General features: G+C 40.3%; 1 pseudogene; it reads right to left on the bottom strand.

The window, feature by feature from the left end:
• Positions 1–13,828: 13,828 nt before the first annotated feature.
• On the bottom strand, positions 13,829–15,478 carry LOC149116860 (cyclin-dependent kinase 2-like; annotated as a pseudogene).
• Between the last annotated feature and the right edge of the window lie 4,541 nt (positions 15,479–20,019).

The raw sequence follows: 20,019 nt of genomic DNA, 5'->3' as shown, positions 1-20,019 counted from the left end.
AGATACATTTGCGTGCATGCCTCAGACGCTTCTATTCTGAGGTGGGATGAATGCATCTTCAACTTCATACCCGCACAAAGGCTCTTCGGTATCATGACGGAATTCCCTTTGAAAACTAACCCATCTTGTACGGTCAGCTCATCGCGTATACTGAAGTAATGGTGTGTCAGTGTTGGAACATGTTCCTTGTTTTCAGGCCATCCTACGAGAATAGTCTCTGACAACTCTCGCAGAGACTGGTCCCTCCGGGTCTCTGCCCTTATTTTGTCTAAACACTGGTCAGATATGGGCAGATAATGGACCTTGTTGACTGATTCAAGATCGTCTACTTCTTTGCCCCTGTAGGGCAGGTAAGCCCTTGACAGCATGTCGGCTAAATGCATGTTCTTGCCACGCTCATAGTGCACGGTGAAATCATATTTCTGTAACCTCATCATCATTAACTGGAGGCGTCAAGGTGCTCAAGCGAGTGGCTTCAGTACAATCATTTCCAGTGGCTTATGGTTATTTTCGAAGTGTACATGTTGACCAAATGTGTACTGGTTGAAATGCTCAAGAGCAAACACAATCGCCAGGATATCCTTCTCTATTTGAGTGTACCGGGTTTCTGTGTCGGTGAGGGAATGACTTGCGTACTCTATGGGCTTGCGGTTCTGAAGTATCGCTGCGCCAAGGCCACCCTGGTTCACATCACACTGTATGGTAAGGTCCCGTGAAGGGTTGTAGTAACATAGAACAGGCGCTTCTGTGACTAGCTGTTGCACATTTGCGAACGCCTGGTCTTGTTCTCAGGACCAGTTCCATGAACAGTCCTCACGAGTCAGGCGGCGAATTGGTTCCATGACCTCAGACAGTTTTGGAAGGAACTTGGCTAGATAATTGACGAATCTGTTGAGGCGCTGAATGCCTTCAATGTCTTGTGGCTTAGGCATCTTCGTGATCACCTCTACTTTAGCAGGATCAGGCTATAGGCCCTTGTTCATCAGGAGATGTTCTATGAAATTTACTTCGCTCATCCTCAGCTTCATCTTGTCTGGGTTGAGGACAATGCCGCGGTTCTTGCACCTTTGAAGGAGATCTTGTAGACTTCTGTCATGGTTTGCGGTTGCTTTGCATCGGTCTCTCCAGTGCCATAGATGAGGATGTCGTCCGTGATGCACAGAACACCCGGTAGGTTCTCCAGTGCATGAATTAGGTGCTTCTGGAATATCTCGGATGAGGTGGAGAGACCGAGGGGCAGACGAATCCATTTATACCTTCCATAGGGGGTCGCGAGGGTCATGAGTATGCTGGATTCAGTGGCGAGGACACAGTGCCAGTATCCCGACTTGAGGTCAACTGTCGAGAATACTCTTGTTTTTGACAGCTCCGGGAGTATGTCCTCAAGCAGAGGAAGCTGATACCTTTCTCTCTTCAGGGCGGTGTTAAGTGGCCTGGGATCGATACAGATTCTCAGCGCTCCAGATTTCTTCACAGCCACAGTAAGACTGCTAACCCATGGAGTGGGCACATTGATTGGAGTTATGACCTCCAACTGCTGTAGTCGATCCAATTCTTCCTTCAGCTTCTTTTTGAGTGACATTGGGACACAGCGAGGCGGTGCGACAACGGGAGTGGCGTCCTGTTCGACTTCAAGGTGAACTGTTCCTGGAAGTGCTCTTAGCTCTCTTTGAAACACCTCTGGGTAGCTGGCTACTATTTCATCAGCTGTCTGCATACTCCTAACCTCTGTCCTTTGTCTATCAGGCAGTTCTGCGATCTTGAAGTTTTGTGTGTTGACAGTAATTAGGTCCATCTGTTGAGCTGCCTTTGCTCCTATGAGTGGTGTCAGTTGTCTGTCAACAACGAGGAATTCCACTGAGAACTTCTTGTTCTTTGGGTTGTTGAGAATTAATTGACAGGAACCCAGTGGCTTTAGTGTTATGTCGTTCCACATTTGTAGCATCTTTGGGGTGGGCTTGAGCTTCTTGTCAGCCACAAAACTGACGGGAATTACATTCACTGAGGTGCCGCTGTCTACTTGAAATTTCACTTCTGCCTTGTCTACAAACATTTCAGTGTAGATTGCTTTTGGGTAATCATGCTCTTGCGTGACGGTGTGTATCATTTCCGGTTGTGCAACAATGCTTGTAATGTACTCCACATCGCTGTCATTGGAGGATTCATCCCTCAGGTTGTGCACTTTTCTAGTTGGAGTTGTGCAGGTTGTTGCAAAGTGATTTTTGCCACCGCACTTTGTGCATTTCACTGCCCATGCTGGACACTTGCTCTTTTCAAAAGGATGTGCTTTGCCACAGAATTTGCATGTCTTTGGTTTCCCAGCGCAGCTCTTCTTGGACTTGTCATCATGGCAGCTGGAAGGCGGGTGTTTATCTTGCATGGCGTGAACATCTTCATGCTGGGCGCCAGAGATCATTTTTAATTGCAAATTCGTTGCTGCAGAACTTTTGCAAAGATCGATACACTTCGACAGAGTGAGACTCTGTTCTTGTAGAAGCCATTTGCGAGTTTGGTGATCTTCAATGCCCAGGACGATCCTGTGATGAATTATCAAATTACTCATGCAGTCACAAAAATTACATGTTTTCGTGAGTGTGCGGAGGGCAGTGACATAAGCATCAATTCTTTCATTTTTCTGTTGGTTTCTGGAGTTGAAAGTGTACCTTTCAAAGGTTTTGTTCAGTTTTCTGATGGTGAATTCGTCGAACTTTGTATCAACTTGGCCAGGTCATTTTTATCGTCTGGATTGTCGAATTGGAAGCTGTTGAAAATCTTTAGTGTATCAACCCCGATACAATGGAGGAACAATGCGACCTTGTACGCCAATGGTTTCATCTCGAGTTGAGCAATGACCATGTACTTGCTCCACATTTGTTTCCATACTTTCCAATTGTCCGCCACGTTCCCAGTCGTAACTAATTTTCCAGGGTGCATTATCCCGGCCATCGTGCTGAAAGATGGGTGTTGCACAAGTTCCTGTTGTGCTTGTGGCTGTTGCGAAAAACCTGGTGGTGGTGCTTCAGTCTCCGTTTCAGTGTCAGACATGGCTACAGGGTTATTTCAGCTTTAGTTTGTGACTCTGTAAGTGGTAGGCGAAGGATTCTTTTCCCTATTTCGGTGCCACCATGTTTCAAGTTCTGTTTAGTCCCACATTCAATAGTGTACAACGCAGTAAGACACGAGGATGAAACTCGATTCTAGTCTAGTTGAACATTGATAGTAATCACGTGCATATTGTAACAAATAGGAAACATCCTGATAAGTGGTATGTTTACTTATGGAATCAAGGATTGTTTGACCTTAGCCTAAAACAGGCTTGTTGTTGCTTCAAGCTTTTCCTTCATTAAACAATTTGACGAGGATGAACTTAGTAGTGTCTTTTACGATTGAGACATCAATGTTTTGAATGTAAATCAAAGTTGTTTGACACAATCACGGACCATGCATTTAAGTTACAAATCAATTCACTTTACTATGACCATAACCGAGGAAAATGTAATTGCGGGAAACCCAAGGTAACCACAACAATTACTCTAATTTATGAACAATATGGGCTTGTTAAACTAACCACTACATAATTATTGGAGTATTAAACAGAGGAAATTTTGCACTTGTGTTTAAACATAGAAAAAATGTTTAGACGTGCAGAAAAAGTGTTTAAAACAGGTAACTAAAACATTTAAATGAGTTTAAACTCTCTTTCGTTTAAACACGTTTAAACATCAGTAGCAATTCACCTTTAACTACCTTTTTCAAAATAGGGTAAAATTAGTCCATTGACTCCTACACTGGTCAAAACCGGCCATATGGGAACCATGGTCCTTGTGACACTTGTGATGTTTTTGATAATCAGCTGATAGATTGTGAAAAGGTCTCCTGCAACATGCCTAAATGAGCATGATATGAAAGTTAGGACCAGTGATACTCACAAGAAACCTCCAGGATTTCACTCCCAAAATCAAAGATATGTTTGACCTTCCCTACCACTGACACTTTTCGTGTTTAGACGTTTCGAGACAGTTTTTTGGAGACCAGTACTAACATTTTCAATCAGCTTTTTAGCAAACTTCCCTTAATTGGATCAGTGTGAAATTGACATCAATGATAAGTCTTGGAATGAAGTTTGCTATGATGTACTTTTTAGTGAAATCAGTAAAGCTTAAATTTTGCATGATCCAGATGTCAAACAGGCAAGCCAATACCATTGTGTTAAACCATGTTGTATGGGAAATACTGTATGTAAGAACAAAAGAATTTGTATGTTTGATTTCAAACAATCACAAAAACTTTCAAACCTTAGTTTTTGCATCATAATAGTAAATGGACCTAGAGATACACACTGCTCTTTAAAATGGCACAAGATTTTTTATAATCGTCCCCACTCATGCTTCACAATGTAACATATCATATGCCAAAGTTTTGTTAGCATTGTTTGAGTCAAACACTTTTAAACTTAAGGATCAAAAGGGCATATGAAACAACAAAAATTTGCATTAAAAACTAGTAGTTTACAAGTTATGCTAATATATTTAAATGAATTTGTTCTACATTCTTTCGTGATAAATACTTTTTTATTTTATCAAAACTACAACTGATTTCTGATTTTTTAACTTTAAAATAACCAATGAAAATGTTTCATGGAGGCTGCTTTTGGTGGTTTAACCTTATGTGCACTACTACATAAATGATAATTTTGCAATGCATTGCTTATTTTGCTGCTTTTTAACCTTGCAATACCTCAAAAAAAAATGAATGAATAAATAAGTAAATAAATAAATTAATGAATAAAAAAAATACTACATTACCTTTTTTAACCAAGGTAGCCTTTGCGAGCTCTTCATTCAAACCCTGTGGATCAGATGTTGATATTAAAATCATTAACAAGTATTGCGAACACTAAAAACGTGATATGTTAATAGTCAGAGTTCATACTTAAGTTTTTACTTGTATTCAGTGATACTAAAAATTCATCAAATCTGATCATTCTGTCACATTTGATGAATTTGGCTCTCTGATGTTACTATAGAGTTACCTAAATATATAGAAATAAACAAAATTAAAACAGAGTACTTAGTAGTTTTGAGCCACTTGTTGGGCATTTGTATGAAATTCTGTATAGTTTCTTTCAGTACCTTTCATTTCAGTATTGATTTTAATTATTAGACATTGAAGCTGAACGAAAAGCCCAAGTTTTAGTTTGCTGGTAAGGGGTTTGTCGATGGCCTATGCTCCACCTGTAGTGATGGGCCTAAGTAAGTAAATAAGTATTTCTTAGAGATATATCATTGCCATCCAAAATTATTGCAAATATTGCATTTCTAAAGGGCATTTATACTGCCAAATTATTTTAAATGATAAAAGGGTCGATAAAAGGTGTGTGTGTGAACGAAATCACAAACATGACATCCATTATGCGAAGATTTGTGAATATGACATAATTTGTGCAAATCATTGCAGATTTAAAATTCAAAACATCCTCAGTACCAAGCTCTCAACCTCTCCTCTTATCGCGCAATGGGTAAAATGGTCATGGTTCAAAATACATGGTTCAATTGTTGCATAAATTTTATTTGTGAGCAAATAATGCATTTATACTGCCAAATTATTTTAAACGATACATAATTATCTCTTTATCCATCAAGACACAATCATTGCCCCACCTGGTTAAAAAAACTGAACACAAGTAATGAATAGAAAATAAATTTTCAAATCATCACCTTTTCCTTTTCCAGTTTCTAGTCCTTTAGACCTATGAGATTCCATGTCTTCATTTCTGCAGGAATCAAAGATGAAAAGTCTACAGTTAACTATAACCATTTGCCATGGTTTTAACACACAAAGCATATTGCAAAGAGTACTGTTATCAACAGCATTAATTTTGATAGGCAGTCGAGGTTTTGCTTTGTCACGATAAATGGGTATAATATTGTTTCAAAAAAGTATGCTCAATATTTGGCCAGGAAGAGGGGAGGGGGGGGGGGTGGGCACTGTTACAGTAATTGAAACAGACTGGCAACTATTTTCTGTAAATAACAAAATTATGATTTTTTACCTTGAAAACTCTGAAGTAAAACTCTGTCATCATCGTCAACAGTGTCCAAAGGTGTTGGCACCTATAAAAATAATAATCCAGAACTTTATAAACATACATTATTACATAAATTGATTATATATATATGGCATCCTTGTCTCGGAGAGGTGATGGTCAGCGTGTCACTGTCGACAGGCTCTTAAGTGACTCAAGAGCCCGATTCTTGAGTGGCAGTCTTTGTTGCAGCTGGTACAGATGTAGTTGGTGGCCTCACGAACTGATACTTGTCGTTCCTTTCTCGCCGCCCGCTTAATTGTCGCCTCGGCCCTGGCCTTCGTCTCGGCCCTGGCCTTCGTCTCGGCCCTGAGTGCCCCCTCCTTCACACCGTGACGCCAGGCGGCGCGGTCTTGCGCGAGGACCTCCCAGGTATTGGGATTGAAATCAGCGAGTCGCAGGTCACGCTTGCAAACATCCTTAAAGCGAAGGAGAGGTCGGCCCACGCGTCGGGCGCCCTCCCACAGTTCCCCGTAGAGGACTTCCCTTGGCAAGCAATCGGGTTCCATACGGTGAACATGACCGAGCCACTGTAGGCGTCTTTGGATGAGTAGTGTAGGGATGCTCGGCATGTCGGCTCGTTGAAGAACATTGGTGTTGGAGACTGTCCTGCCATTTGATTTGAAGGAGATGCCAAAGGCAGCGGAGGTGGAACCCATTGAGCCGCTTCTCTTGTCTGGCGTATGTGGGCCACGACTCGCTTCCGTAAAGGAGAGTGGAAAGGACACAAGATCAGTAGACTTGCAGCTTGGTCCTCTTGCTCAACAGGTCATTAATCCACACTCTCTTGTTGAGTTTGGCCATAATGCCGGCTGCCTTGGCGATCCTTGAACTGATCTCGACATCTAGCGACGCCTTGCTTGACACTGTTGACCCTAGGTAAGTGAAAGAGTCCACGATCTCCAGTTCAGTGTTGTTGATGGTAATGACGGGAGGTGTCTCTGCATCTTGGGCTAGGATGTTTGTCTTCTTTAGACTGATGGTAAGGCCGAACTCCTTGCAGGCGTGAGACAGCTTATCAACCAAGCGTTGAAGGCCTGCCTCGCTGTGGGATGTCAGGGCAGCATCATCCGCGAACAACAGCTCACGTATGAGCACTTTAAGGGTCTTGGTTTTGGCGCGGAGCTTGGCAATGTTGAAAAGCTTGCCATCTGACCTCGTCCGAATGTATACACCCTCCGAGCAATCGGCAAAGGCGTAGTGGAGTAACATCAAGAAGAAAATCCCGAACAGGGTTGGCGCCAAAACGCAGCCCTGCTTTACTCCACTGCTGACTGGGAAGGCATCCGAGGTGGCTCCATCAAAGCAGACGGTGCTCTGCATGTCCTTGTGGAAGGTGGTGATGAGGGCAAGGAGTTTTGGTGGGCAGCCGATCTTCTGAAGGATTTGGAAGAGCCCACTACGACTGACCAGGTCGAAGGCTTTTGTCAGGTCCACAAAAGCGAGGAACAATGGTTCCTGCTGCTCACGACACTTCTCCTGCAGCTGGCGGAGGGAGAAGATCATATCTACTGTGGATCTGCCGGCTCTGAAGCCACACTGGGACTCTGGATAAACTCGCGAAGCAAGACTCTGCAGGTGACCCAGTGCGACACGTGCAAAGACTTTGCCTACAATGCTGAGGAGTGAAATGCCGCGATAGTTATAGCAATCGTTTCGGTCACCCTTGTTTTTGTAAAGGGTGACTATACTAGCATCTCTCATGTCTTGTGGGATGTGTCCTTTCTCCCAGCAATGGCAGAGGAGCTCGTGAAGCGGCTGGAGGATGGAAAGTTTGCCATGCTTTAGGACTTCTGCTGGTATGCTGTCCAACCCTGGCGCCTTGCCACAGGCGAGGTTGTCAATGGCTTTGCTGAGCTCTTCTAGTGTGGGCATCTCGTCTAGCTCCTCCATGGCTGGAAGTCCGGGCAAGGCATCAAGGGCAGCGTCTGTCACGATGTTCTGGGTCGAGTAGAGCTCGAGATAGTGCTCGACCCAACGCTGCAGCTGCTTGCTCTGGTCGGTGATGACTTCGCCAGACTTCGCTTTGAGCGGTGCTGTTTTCACGCTCATGGGGCCGGTGGCCGTCTTGATCCCCTCGTACATCCCTTTGGCGTAGCCACAGTCGGCAGCTGTCTGGATCTTGGCACACAGGTTCTGTGCAACTTTTTATAGCAACTTCATTAATACTCAATATAATTACTTATGAGCTCTTACATGAAATGTGAAGAATCTGGTAACAGGAGTGAAAGTTCATATTTTACCTAAAAGACCCCTTGAAAAACTATTTTCAAAAATCATGTTTAAAATATCTCCCACTTTTTTATTTTGTGAAATTTAGAAAAGTTCAAAATACCGACAAATGCCCACGTGGGCCCCCAGAAAAATTGGTGAAATCATGGATCTTTAGCAGGCTCATGTGCATAAACAAAACAGTGTAGTTATGCCATTTCAACAGTGAATAAACCATCCCCTTCCCTGTTCTAGAATATAAAACTTAGGAGTCAATGGGTTAAAGTGAGAAGCTATATGTTACCTTGTCATTCAAAACAGTATGCACGGGCATTAAAGTTCCACTGGCTGCTTCTTTACCCTTTAAAACAACATCCTGTGTGTTACAGCATTTTTTCTTTATTCATTCATGAAATTCCACAAGAAGTGATAATTTAGTATGGGGCACGAGCATCTTCTATGTAATATCGCTAGTACTTTACTTAGATGAAGGAATTGTGTAGCACAAGACTTAAAATTTATTATAATTTAATGAGACCTGCATTTTTCTTTGACATTGAACGTAATATCAGGCATAATCTCTCAACAGTGTGGCAAAAGAGAAAGCATTAAAAAATAATTTTAATTGGCAGTTCTTTTTAAAGACAGACAGGCACAGCTGTTAATGGAAACTACATTCTTTTGTTGTTAAGATTATTACTACCTGTTAGTTAGAAATTCAATTTTAACTATTTTTACCTCTTTGAGGGCATTCCCAGAAACCTGATTTCCTGGTTTCTTCAAATGCTGAAGGAACGCTTGAAAACAAAACAAAACAAAACAAAAAAACCAGTAAGTTCTGTACATTGACTTTAATCAACAGCTGGTATATAGACTACATTTCAAAATAGCCAGAAACATTTATTTCAAGGTGTCTGTTATGGTTATATCAAAGAAGGCTTTAAACATGACAATGAGGTGAAAATAATGGATAATACAAAAACATCACAGAAGATATCTTTTTGACAGGTAATGCCACTGGTGACTTTATTGAAGGCAGGGAGTAACAACAGTTTGAACCATGTGATCTTGAGACATCAGGTTTTATTTATAAGTTGAAGAAAGATAGATTGATATTCTATGAAAATTTGAGTACCTATTTATTGAAAATGACAAAGGTATTGATGTTTCCTGTTTAATGTTTGATCTGTTTTGGCAATTTTCAAAATCAAGGTTGAGTTGAGTGAGCTCAAAAATGTTGTTTAATATACATACTTGTACAGCATTTTTTGTCCGCTCAACCTTCTGAAATAGTGGTGATAGGCATGGTTTTAAGGGGGTCATGGGTAATCGGTTTAAAAGTCATTCCTGACAAAAATCTCTAAGAAATGAGATTTTCTAGCTGTATTCCACATGAAAGTCAACTCTACCCTCCCCACTAAACTTGAAATGATTATTCCTCATAACCTTGTCAATTATTTGCCTTCAAATTGTCACACTTTTTTGCTTTCATACCAGTAGTTTGATACTGAAAAATTCATGTCAATTCAAATAATTTTTTTCTATAGTTTTGCCAATTTTAAAAATTTGGTGACAAGCAAGGGAAAAGTTGACAGAGGAGGAGGAGGAGAGTCCGGCGGGGGCGAGGGGGGCGGGGTTACATCTGCTAGTGACTGGCCTGTTTTCTCCTTAACACCTCTCTGAAACAGTCACTTCCATACCCAGCAGTGGAATGACAGCCCAATGTCAGGTGTTTCCCTTTCCAACCATCCCGAGATCCTTACCATTCCCAGACCCAAGTGTAACAGGATGGGGTGTCAATCAAGTTGGTCTTATGCATTTATAGTTTAATGATTAGACTGATATTAGAGTATTGTGCTGGGGCCTGGGTGTGTTACGGGGAAGTAGACAGTGGAACTTTAGCTCTGCAGAAGCAAGTAGGAAGAATAGTAATAAAGACATCTACATGTAGTAGTGACACTGCTATGGAAGCTTTAAAATGGCAAAGTCTTAGGACAAGGCGCAATGAACATATCCTTAAGCTTGTGAGGAAATGCATAGATGGCCGGTATCCTCAATATTTTAATAACTATTTTGTTTTCATTGAGTACATTTGTACTCGCCTAACCTGGCAGAGCAATCTTTTACATCTGCCTACAGTAAGAAGGGAAACAGCCAGGAGATCATTTTATTATCATGGAAGTACGGTTTCTAATAAACACTGTAAATGTACACAAATTTGAAGATATTACTATGGTAGTTATAGGCTGTTGTTGCAATGTTCTTTCCTATATTTATGTTTGTATTTTTGTATATATCCTATTAGTGTGTATTCTATGTTAGGTAATAGCCTCAGGGCTTCTATTCATAGCAGAGATGCTTTGTAAGCTCCCTGAAGGGACTACCCTGACAATTTTACCTTTAGATTTTTTACTTTTACATAAAGGTGTCTATGTATCATCCATTAAGACATCCAATTGTCAATACAAATGGATCACTGGTGAAGATTGTGGCAGTCCCCACACCTGAGTTCACATAGTTTTGAGTGCAACTTCTGTCTTCCTTCAACAGAAAAAAATAGGTGCTCGATGAGGGCATGAATCCACGGCCGTAGGTAAGTTAGCCTGGGAGCAGGCTCATGTTGGAGCACAATTGCGTGCAGCATAGCCGCGAGCGTGAAATTGAGTGGCAAAGCTGCAAGACGAGAAAGTGAGCCTGTCCTGATCTCTGCAAATTTTTCAGTTTCATCCAAGAAACTGTAGAAAAATTTCACCGGAAGTATAAACTTTGGGAGCTCAGATTTCTCGGAATTTCATAAAAACATGCAGGCACGATATATGTTGTTGATAAAGTTTTGCCAAAGAAAAACCCTCAGTGTTTATGTCCAGCAAGGACACTCACTTGATTCCAAGTGATTTTGCTTTGGCAGTCTGGTCTTTGATGATGCTGGTAGACGGGCGAACACCTCCATGCTGTTTTGTTGCCTCCTTGCAATCACATACGTTTGTAATATTTAACTCTCCCCATATGCAGTCGGCAACTCAAGTACGTCTTAATTCATTAACATACTTTCAACTGCTATTTTCTGCTCCCTCTTTAGTTTGAAATTTAACCAGAATTAGACTGAAACTTTGTTAAAACATCAGTAATACGCACACTCAACTCTTCCTCTGACTCCAAATGTGGATGACTTATTTTTTTACTGTGAGAATGTGCGGTAAATACCATAAATTACCAACTCCATGGGGATCTAATTGCTCCTCATCAAAAATAATAGATTGACAGTTTTCTCGCCTTTCCTGCTTTTAGGCCTTATTTCACTTTGCTCAGGTGAAGCAGAAATTAAAAAATACAGAGATCAAGGCAGGCTCACTTTCATGGTGCCTCTTCACCAGACTCCTTCCCGCTGAATTGCTCTTCACCACCTGTGCTCATAACCCAAAGGTGAGCCTGCTTACAGGCTATAGGTAAGTGGATTAGGAATCTCTGCAGGACCTGGGTTTAATTCAATGTCTTCAGATAACAAAAGCTTCTGTTCTGACAAGAGATAGTTCTTATTATCAAACTGAACTCACCAGCTGGACAAAAATTCTGAATAACATTTATAATTCCTACCAGAAGACCAACACTTATCTTGTTCAAATTTTGTTTAAAAATAATCGAGTAAAAAGACTCTTCTTCATGAGCAAGCTTGACAATCCATAGTTCATCCCTTGAAATAACTCAAAAGGGCTGAATAATCCCTGGAAAGGGATTTGAGTTTCCTTGAGAAGAATGAATTACCGTGAACAGTGAATTCGTGATTTCTGTGCCATTTGAGTGGCCCAGTGATGTAACTGGCCTGATTGCAGATTCTGCTTGACATTGCAAAATATCGTTTTAAAATTTGAGTGCATGGCATTAATGTCCTCTGCATCACAAGCAACATTAGGGACCTTTATACGATGCAAGGACGGGAAGGCCAAGACGGGAATGGCAGTGGACACGGGAAACTTTCGCATGCCGTGTCGCCAATTTTCGTATAGGACAGTGGCGTCAATAACTCTCGCTTCATAAAAAGTTTCATAAAACCATATAAAACCAATGACATCCCTTTGAGATAGTATAGAAATATTATCCAGTTAAGCTTAAACAGTGATAAACAGACGACAGGGAACTTACTCTTGTTTATATATGTAAAGCAAACCTTCCTGATCTGTCGGTATTTAATATTGAACAAATCCAGAATTTCTGTATGAAGAATTTATGTCAACGATCTTTGTATTGACCTGGTTCAGATATCTTTTTGTCAGCATAGCATTTTAAAATCAGTCCTGCCTGTAGCTGAAACAAATATTTATAATAAAACAAACATTATGTCGAGTTCCGGGTTGTATGAAAACATGAAATAAACATCAATTTGCAAATGTGCATTTTATTTGGTCGATAGCTGCTTTGAAGGCACGTAACAATCGTGTTTCCAATCAAAACCTTTCAGAAACCACTCAAAGTCATGCAAGATCATTCGAGAACAATGTTTTGGCACATTCACTGATACATGTAGCTGTACGTGGTTATATTTGCAAAAAATAGAAAACTTTTTCCACTCACCAATTCACGTCACTTCTAAGAGCATGGGAAAACGAGTCTGCAATGTCATACACATGGTCAGCGGTTAGAGATTGTAGTCATTGATAATGCTTCGTAACGCTGTGCTTCTGCTAGTAAATTCGCATTTTTTTCTCTGTTTTGACGAGCAACTCCCTCTTACAAACATTGGCAGGTTTGACTAACCAAAAATCTACCGACAAATCAATCGTGACTAATCTTCACTTATTTTGTTCCTCTCAATCGTACAGTTGGTCATTCAGGCATTAATCGGGAAACAATCTTCGCACATCAGAAGTTTGATTACCATAGTTTCTCGGTTATAAGGCGCACTCGGCTATAAGACGCACCCCAAACTTGGCAACTTAATCTTGCAAAGTTCCCAAACTGAAAATTATGTGAAAATACTCGGTTATAAGACGCACCAAGAAATGAAGAGTTCATAAAGATAAAATTTTATTCTCTTGGCACAATTAGCATGCGAACTCTCTGTAAACGTGAACAAAAGTGAAAAAGTCACACAGTTAATGATATACACGAAAACAAAAGCTAAAAGTTCGCACCTCTAATGATAAACTTGAGTGTAAACAAACAACGCATACACGTTAATTTCAGCTTTCCTGCTCAGGAAACATATTTCGTTTTTTATAAAGATTCTATTAAATATTCAACGATCCGAGTTTGTATTATAAAAACATCAACAAGCCGAACTTAAACACAGTTGCAAAACTTACTGATACGTTCTCATCGTAAACAGTCAAATCTCAATCGTAAATATGCCAAGCTCTCGCCGTCATTCGTATGACCTCAACTTCAAGTTGAAAATCGTTGCAGAGGCCGAGGCGGTAAACAACAACCGTGAAATTGCTCGTGAATACGGCATTTCAGAATCCATGGTTAGGAAATGGCGTAACCAACAACACGTTTTGTTTTCCGGCGTAGTAGTATGAATATTCTTTGGTTACATGTTTTTGGTTAACAGACACGCTCAATGACACGCTCAAAAACCCCATCTACAAACAGTAATTCTTCTGAGAAGTCATAGAAGGCCCCTGTGATCTTTTTCCAGAAGGATGTGATATGCTTCCGTGTGATCATACATTTTACTGAGGTCGCGATAGGCATTTATTTCTCTTGGTAAGACCCATATTATTTCTTCTGCAGTATCAGCTACTTTTGTGAAAACACCATCTTTTGTTCCAATTTCTGTCAGGATTGTATCCATTATCTTTACTGGCAGAAAAGTACACATATTGGTACCATCTTTGCTCAGGTGGGATCTCGACTACGCGGTCACTTCATAACCAGCTTCTTAAAGGTGGGTTTCAGCTTTCTGATCAAACTGTTGTATAGGAGTAGCTTGGCTTCCCTTTAATGGAATGAAGTCAAAGTCTTTGCCCTCTCTACTCAAGATAGCTGCTGCCTTGTCTAAGGGCAAACAACTCTGTCGGTTGAAGTTAATGTATCCCCCATGCACCTCCTCCAACTCACATGACGTAGTACCATGTTTAACCACGCACTCTTCATCTGGCATAAAGGTGCTTTCCCTTGAGTTGCAGAGAACTGACGACTCTTTTAACTTCCTCTTGAGAACTGATGCCTCCTGCAGATTGAATCTCAAGCAAAAAGGGATATGTTAGGCTAGGGTTTATCAAAAAAAGAAAACCAATCCCAGGGCGTTAACATCTGCAAGTAGTAAATCGAAATCTTTGCATGAGAAATCCGAAGGTCCTCAACAAGAATTTCAGGGGCCATGTACACCACTATTCCCCAATCTATGTTCCTGGTCTTTGAGGCAACAGTTTGTGTTTCCATGCACATCGAGCGACTCTCTCCAAAGTTGGTCAGCTTACATGATATTGGCCTTGATTGACAGTGCAAGGCAATTTCCTGTTTGTCAGAAAATATACTGTAGTGACTATTACACACTAATCTGTTGGCCGGTTTGAATTCTCTATGGGCAATTCCCTTAGAGTGGAGATAGGCCATTCCCTGGATAAATTTAATGGCTGCATGATTAACCTGATCGGGTGGCATTTAAATTTGTTGATATGCACCAGAAAATCCGAAAGAAAACTGACAGGCAAATTGTCTTCCCCAAACAGTTTGAAATCAAAGTAAACACACTCAATCATCACTGCCGGTGGCTGATGGCAAACCCCTATTAGTTTCACAACTTACATTAGGGTGGGCAAGTCCATCGAGAAGAGCTACTTCTTTGGAGAACAATTTCTTCTCGTCTAAGTCCAGGGCCTGCAACATTTTTTGACCACCACTGTTTCAACAACATCTCCCTCAGCTCTATATTCCGTCATGTAGACATTGCCAAAAGCACCCAGTCCAAGCCAATCTTTAATGGGCAGCGCACTACAATCGAACTTATTAATGTTCAGCAAATTGTTGCTCTGTGACAATTTTGGGGAGCTTGAATTTCCAAAATAGTGACATGCTTGACCCAGAGATACATGTGTGTGGATCGATGCAGTGATGTGCTAGTACCTTCCCTAGCAAAATTAAATTCTGGCGGGAGATTTTACACATGGCATGTGATAAATACATTTGCTATAAAGGTTATGTACGGCTGGCTGATAAAAATGAGAAGGATCAGACAATCATTTCAGATGGTTAACTGATGCTGACTTGATCATCAGTGTAATTTGCTCAATATGCATTTCAAGAATGGAATATTGATGACAATGAAATGAAATCAGGTTGTGTTACACAATTTCACAGCTGTCAAACTCTGTGCATGCTCAGATTACATTGTAATTTATGCAAAGAGGAGTGTGATACATTTTCAACTTTAGATTTGTGACTGAAAAACAGCTGAAATTCTCACATCCAATAAAAGATAGCAGTAGAGATACATCCATCCTGTCCTGCCTGTCTTGTTTCTTGAAAGTATTGTCTTATTGTGTGTGGTGGTCCCATGTGGATGACATGCCGTATTGATGGAGTATTGACTCTTATCTCCATGGCAACAATAGCAAAGATAACTGTCACTTTGGATTCAGGGGTGGCCAGTTCTTTGAGGATTTGATCCTTCGTAGCATTTGTCTGGGGAGCACAGTATTGTACAAAAATTCTATTTTCTGGCATTACTTTAAAGTGGTCTTATGTTTTTGTACAGAAGGGCATATTATTTTTCAGAACCTGGTAGTTTGGATCTCTAAAAATTAGTATTCTGTCAGTTCAGAACAAATATTGTTCATGGCCTGGTCACTTTTTTTCCACCTCGGGTTTCATGTCCTTCAACATTGTCTGCTTTTCATGGCACCGACGTACCCTCTTAAATCTTTCATTCATTCAACAATATTATCTTTATCTGCCTCTTGCTTTGGAAGCAATGCCTCTTTCTCTTGCATATCACCTTCCTGTTCAACTTCCTTGATTGCTAGTTGTGCATCAAGTTCGACTTTCTGTGCTGCAATTTTAGCCTCCAACTGAACAAAGAAATGACTTCTCAATGTCAACTGGTTTATTTAGTAACAGCGATGAAGTAGACCTGTGATGTTACAATACCTAGAAATAATATTCTCAAACTCATTAATTATGCACTAAGTAATTAAACAATGCCCCTTGATATCTGGTAAAGAAAAGATCCAAACACACATGTTAGGATATCCAAACAAGTGTGTTTGGAAATCAATTTGCAAAAGAATGCAGTAGTTGAACAAATGTGTATTAACTAGTCTGGCAGGATTACAGTAATCATTCTTTGTAGTTAACGTTAACGTTTACATTGTAATTCAAGAACATTCCAGAATTTAACTGATTTAACATTCTACGCACACTGCTTTCACCTTGTAAGAGTTCACTGCTAGTAATCGTGACTTCTGTTATGCTACTAGATGTGCAAGGTCCAGGATGTTTAGACACTTAAACACGCTGCTCTAGACTAGGTTTCTCATATGTTATCAAGGCATCTGACCTATGTCTGGTCTTTTCTTGAATGAGTTTTTCTAACACCTGAATTGAACAACTTCGTTGCACAGGCAATTCTCAAAGGATGAGCTGTTTTGGGTTTAATTACAACCTCCTTACACAAGTTCGGCAAGATTCCATTTAGCGTGTTAATTCCAACTGGACTTTTCTCAAAGGCTAATTTTTGTTTACTTGGCCTAAAATAAAAAGAATCAATTTTGTCAGATTTACACTCTACGAAACCAATGTATAATTGATATACTGCTAACAAACAAATGTGCTTGATGCTCTTGGTAACATATTTGAGATCACACAAACATCTGTGAAAAGTTTTGCACAAAGTTTGGACCTAGCTCAAAATTCTTCAAACTCAAATTCCTATGCTCACTTCCCCTCAATCCGAAAATTTTTCCATTGAAATAAAGAGACTATTCCACAACCTAACAGTCCTTTTCTCAAAAATAATTCTTCATCTTCATCCGTAACTGCCTCCTTTTCTGGCCTCTTTTGTTTCAAGATGAATACCTTGGTGCGTAACATCCTTCATTTTGGCATCTGAGCATCGGTGAAAAATGGCAAACCTAAACAGAAATAAAACATAACTTTCACAAACTTTCTATATCATCTAAAGCACACTGGACTAAAGCACAACTGCTGGAAAAGTACCTCTTACATTCTAATTTGCTACACTCAAATGAACATAAATTATTTTCCTCTTAAAAACATAGATAAATAAATACAATAAATTGATGGTTGTAAAAATGTAAGGTGCAGAAGACAGACGAAAAGGAAGAACTGTAAACACAAAATATTGTATGGAAGCTTCCCCTGGAAACTTCCATGCAAACCCCAAAAACCTCAGGTGATCTGGATGAATTTCAATATGATGGTAACCGCTTTTGAGATCAAAAGTTATCATAACAGAACCCTTTTGGAAATAGGATAAGGCAATCTTCCAATGTTCGTACTTGACTCTACGCTTAATAAGATAATTGTTGATGTAACGGAGATCAAGAATTAGTACCATTGGGCTGGATGGACACACTCAAAGGATTGACAACATCAGGTGGGCTATTTAGTTCCATAACCCTACCTGAATGTAAAAGCTCCAAAATGGCTTCATTAACAAACTCTGAATGATGCAAAGCTGATCTATTATTTCGGGAGGTAAACCCAGGGGGAGTTTGCTTAAAAGGCAAACGGTAACCCTCGCACATAACTGATAATATATACCTAGGGGCACCTATGCTGTGCCAAAACTCTACGTGTCTTCTTAGACTACCCTTGACTTGCAACAAAGCTGTCCCACTAGATCCTTCAAACTCACAAGCTTCTTGTACCTCCCAGAGTTGTGCAAACAAAATGTTATCACCTCTGTCACTTTGAGCTTCCATCAGCAAGACCTCCTGTGCCAGGTCTAACAACTGACCTACTTTACCTGAATATTTGATTGTGCGTGTTGCAAGAGGTAAACATTTCTATGAAAGTTTGTTCTTTGGCTAAGCCTTTGGCACATTCCTGGGTGCAGGTTTGGATGACCTACTTGTTCTAGAATGATGCCATTGGATACTTTAGGTGCTGATTTTTCCATTATCTTTAAACAGTTTTCCAAGCTCTTTCTAACGTGCACAAGTATATCAGTATCGTAAACTATGTAAGTTAGAGAGTTTGCTTGAAGTATAACAGGGTTCGTACGGGTTCTGGAAAACCTGGAAAGTCCTGGGATTTTGTTGTGGCATTTTTCAGGACTGGAAAGTCCTGGAAAAAGGCTACTGCTCCTGGAAAGTTCTGGAAATCTGTTAAACTCAAGTAAAAAATATAAAATGTACGGCAGACAATAAGGAGAATTAACATTGAGATCTTAGGAGTGAAAGCGTTAATGTGAATTTTAGAGTCCTGGAAAAATCAATCTGAGTCCTGGAAAAGTCCTGGAAAAATCCTGGAAATTTATTTCTGAAAAAGGGTACGAACCCTGTTATGAGTTCCCTGCATTGATCTTCCACTGTCAACATTCAGTAGGTTATTAATGTCTTCAGAACTAGCTGTTATCCTCTCCCCTTTGGGAAACTGTTACTAACCTTGTGTTGTTAATCAGGCAAAGAGGAGATCTTCATTGAATGTGAAAAACTCCTATAGGCCTCACTTAGATTGTCAAAACCCCAGTCAGACTTATGTCTGAATATTGCAAACATGTGTTCGGAGGGAGGGCGGTTGTGTTGCCAATTTTTGCATATACATGGTGGTGTTGCATCGTGTTTACCAAAGGCAGCTTTTTACCACACATCTAGCATAGCTGTTTGGCTGTGAACTTCAAACTTGCCTTCACCTTTAGAGATCACAGGGTGAGAGGAGATGGATGTTCCTAAACCTATCTTATCTAGACACTGCTGTTGTGTAGGTAAGGTAGTCTAGTGACCTGAAAGGGTTCATAATAGTACAATCTTAGGAAAGACATGAGTGAAGACATGGATAATTCAAACCCTTTGTATTTTCAGTATGTCTTTTGCAATAATCATGTAACCTCTTATTCCATTGCATAACAGTGTCGTATTATATAACTACTTTCCTCCCCTCTCAGTTACATTTGTGTATGGAATAGATTTCAGATTTTTATTGTTTTGTACTGTTTACATATTGTTCACAATTCACCACTGCCTGGTTAGCTCAGTTGGTAGAGCACCAGTCTACTGTGCGGGTTGGTCAGTGCCACATTCAGTTAACTGGCATAGACAATGAGCTTATATAGCTATTTCAGAAGAAACACTGCAAAGGGTATATAAATGTGAAATATAAATGTGAAATAATCAGCTAAAATTTTGTGGTTAAATCAATGATACTTGGTGATTTAATATAATTGGTAATGCAACAGTGGCAAATTCAACATTCAATGATCAGTGATCATTGTTCTGTTCCTTAGTCAATTTTCCTGTTGTTTTCAATCTTATTGTTGATCATAGTCTCTCAGGTGTCTATCCAACATTGATACCTGTTTCCTAGCCGATCATCTAAGTTGCAGTTCTGGTTCTGCCTGGAGGTTATCTTCTGGATTGCCATTTTCTAATCCCACCTGTTGGTTGCTTGTTGCAGGTGGAGCTTGTATTAACGGCAGTGTTCTGGCTTCGTCATCATCTGTGCTCCTAGTTTCTATCTTGAATTTGGATGCATCCCAGAAGGTAGGCTTTCCATCGCTTAATATCTTAGCAATGATGGTGGATCCCTTTATTTGGATCACA

This window comes from Orbicella faveolata, unplaced genomic scaffold (genome assembly GCF_042242905.1).
Source record: "Orbicella faveolata isolate gen_17 unplaced genomic scaffold, um_ofav_v1 contig_12, whole genome shotgun sequence".
Lineage (NCBI taxonomy): Eukaryota > Metazoa > Cnidaria > Anthozoa > Scleractinia > Merulinidae > Orbicella > Orbicella faveolata.
Note: the sequence above shows the minus strand (reverse complement) of the source record. Positions and strands in the feature narration are given on the sequence as shown.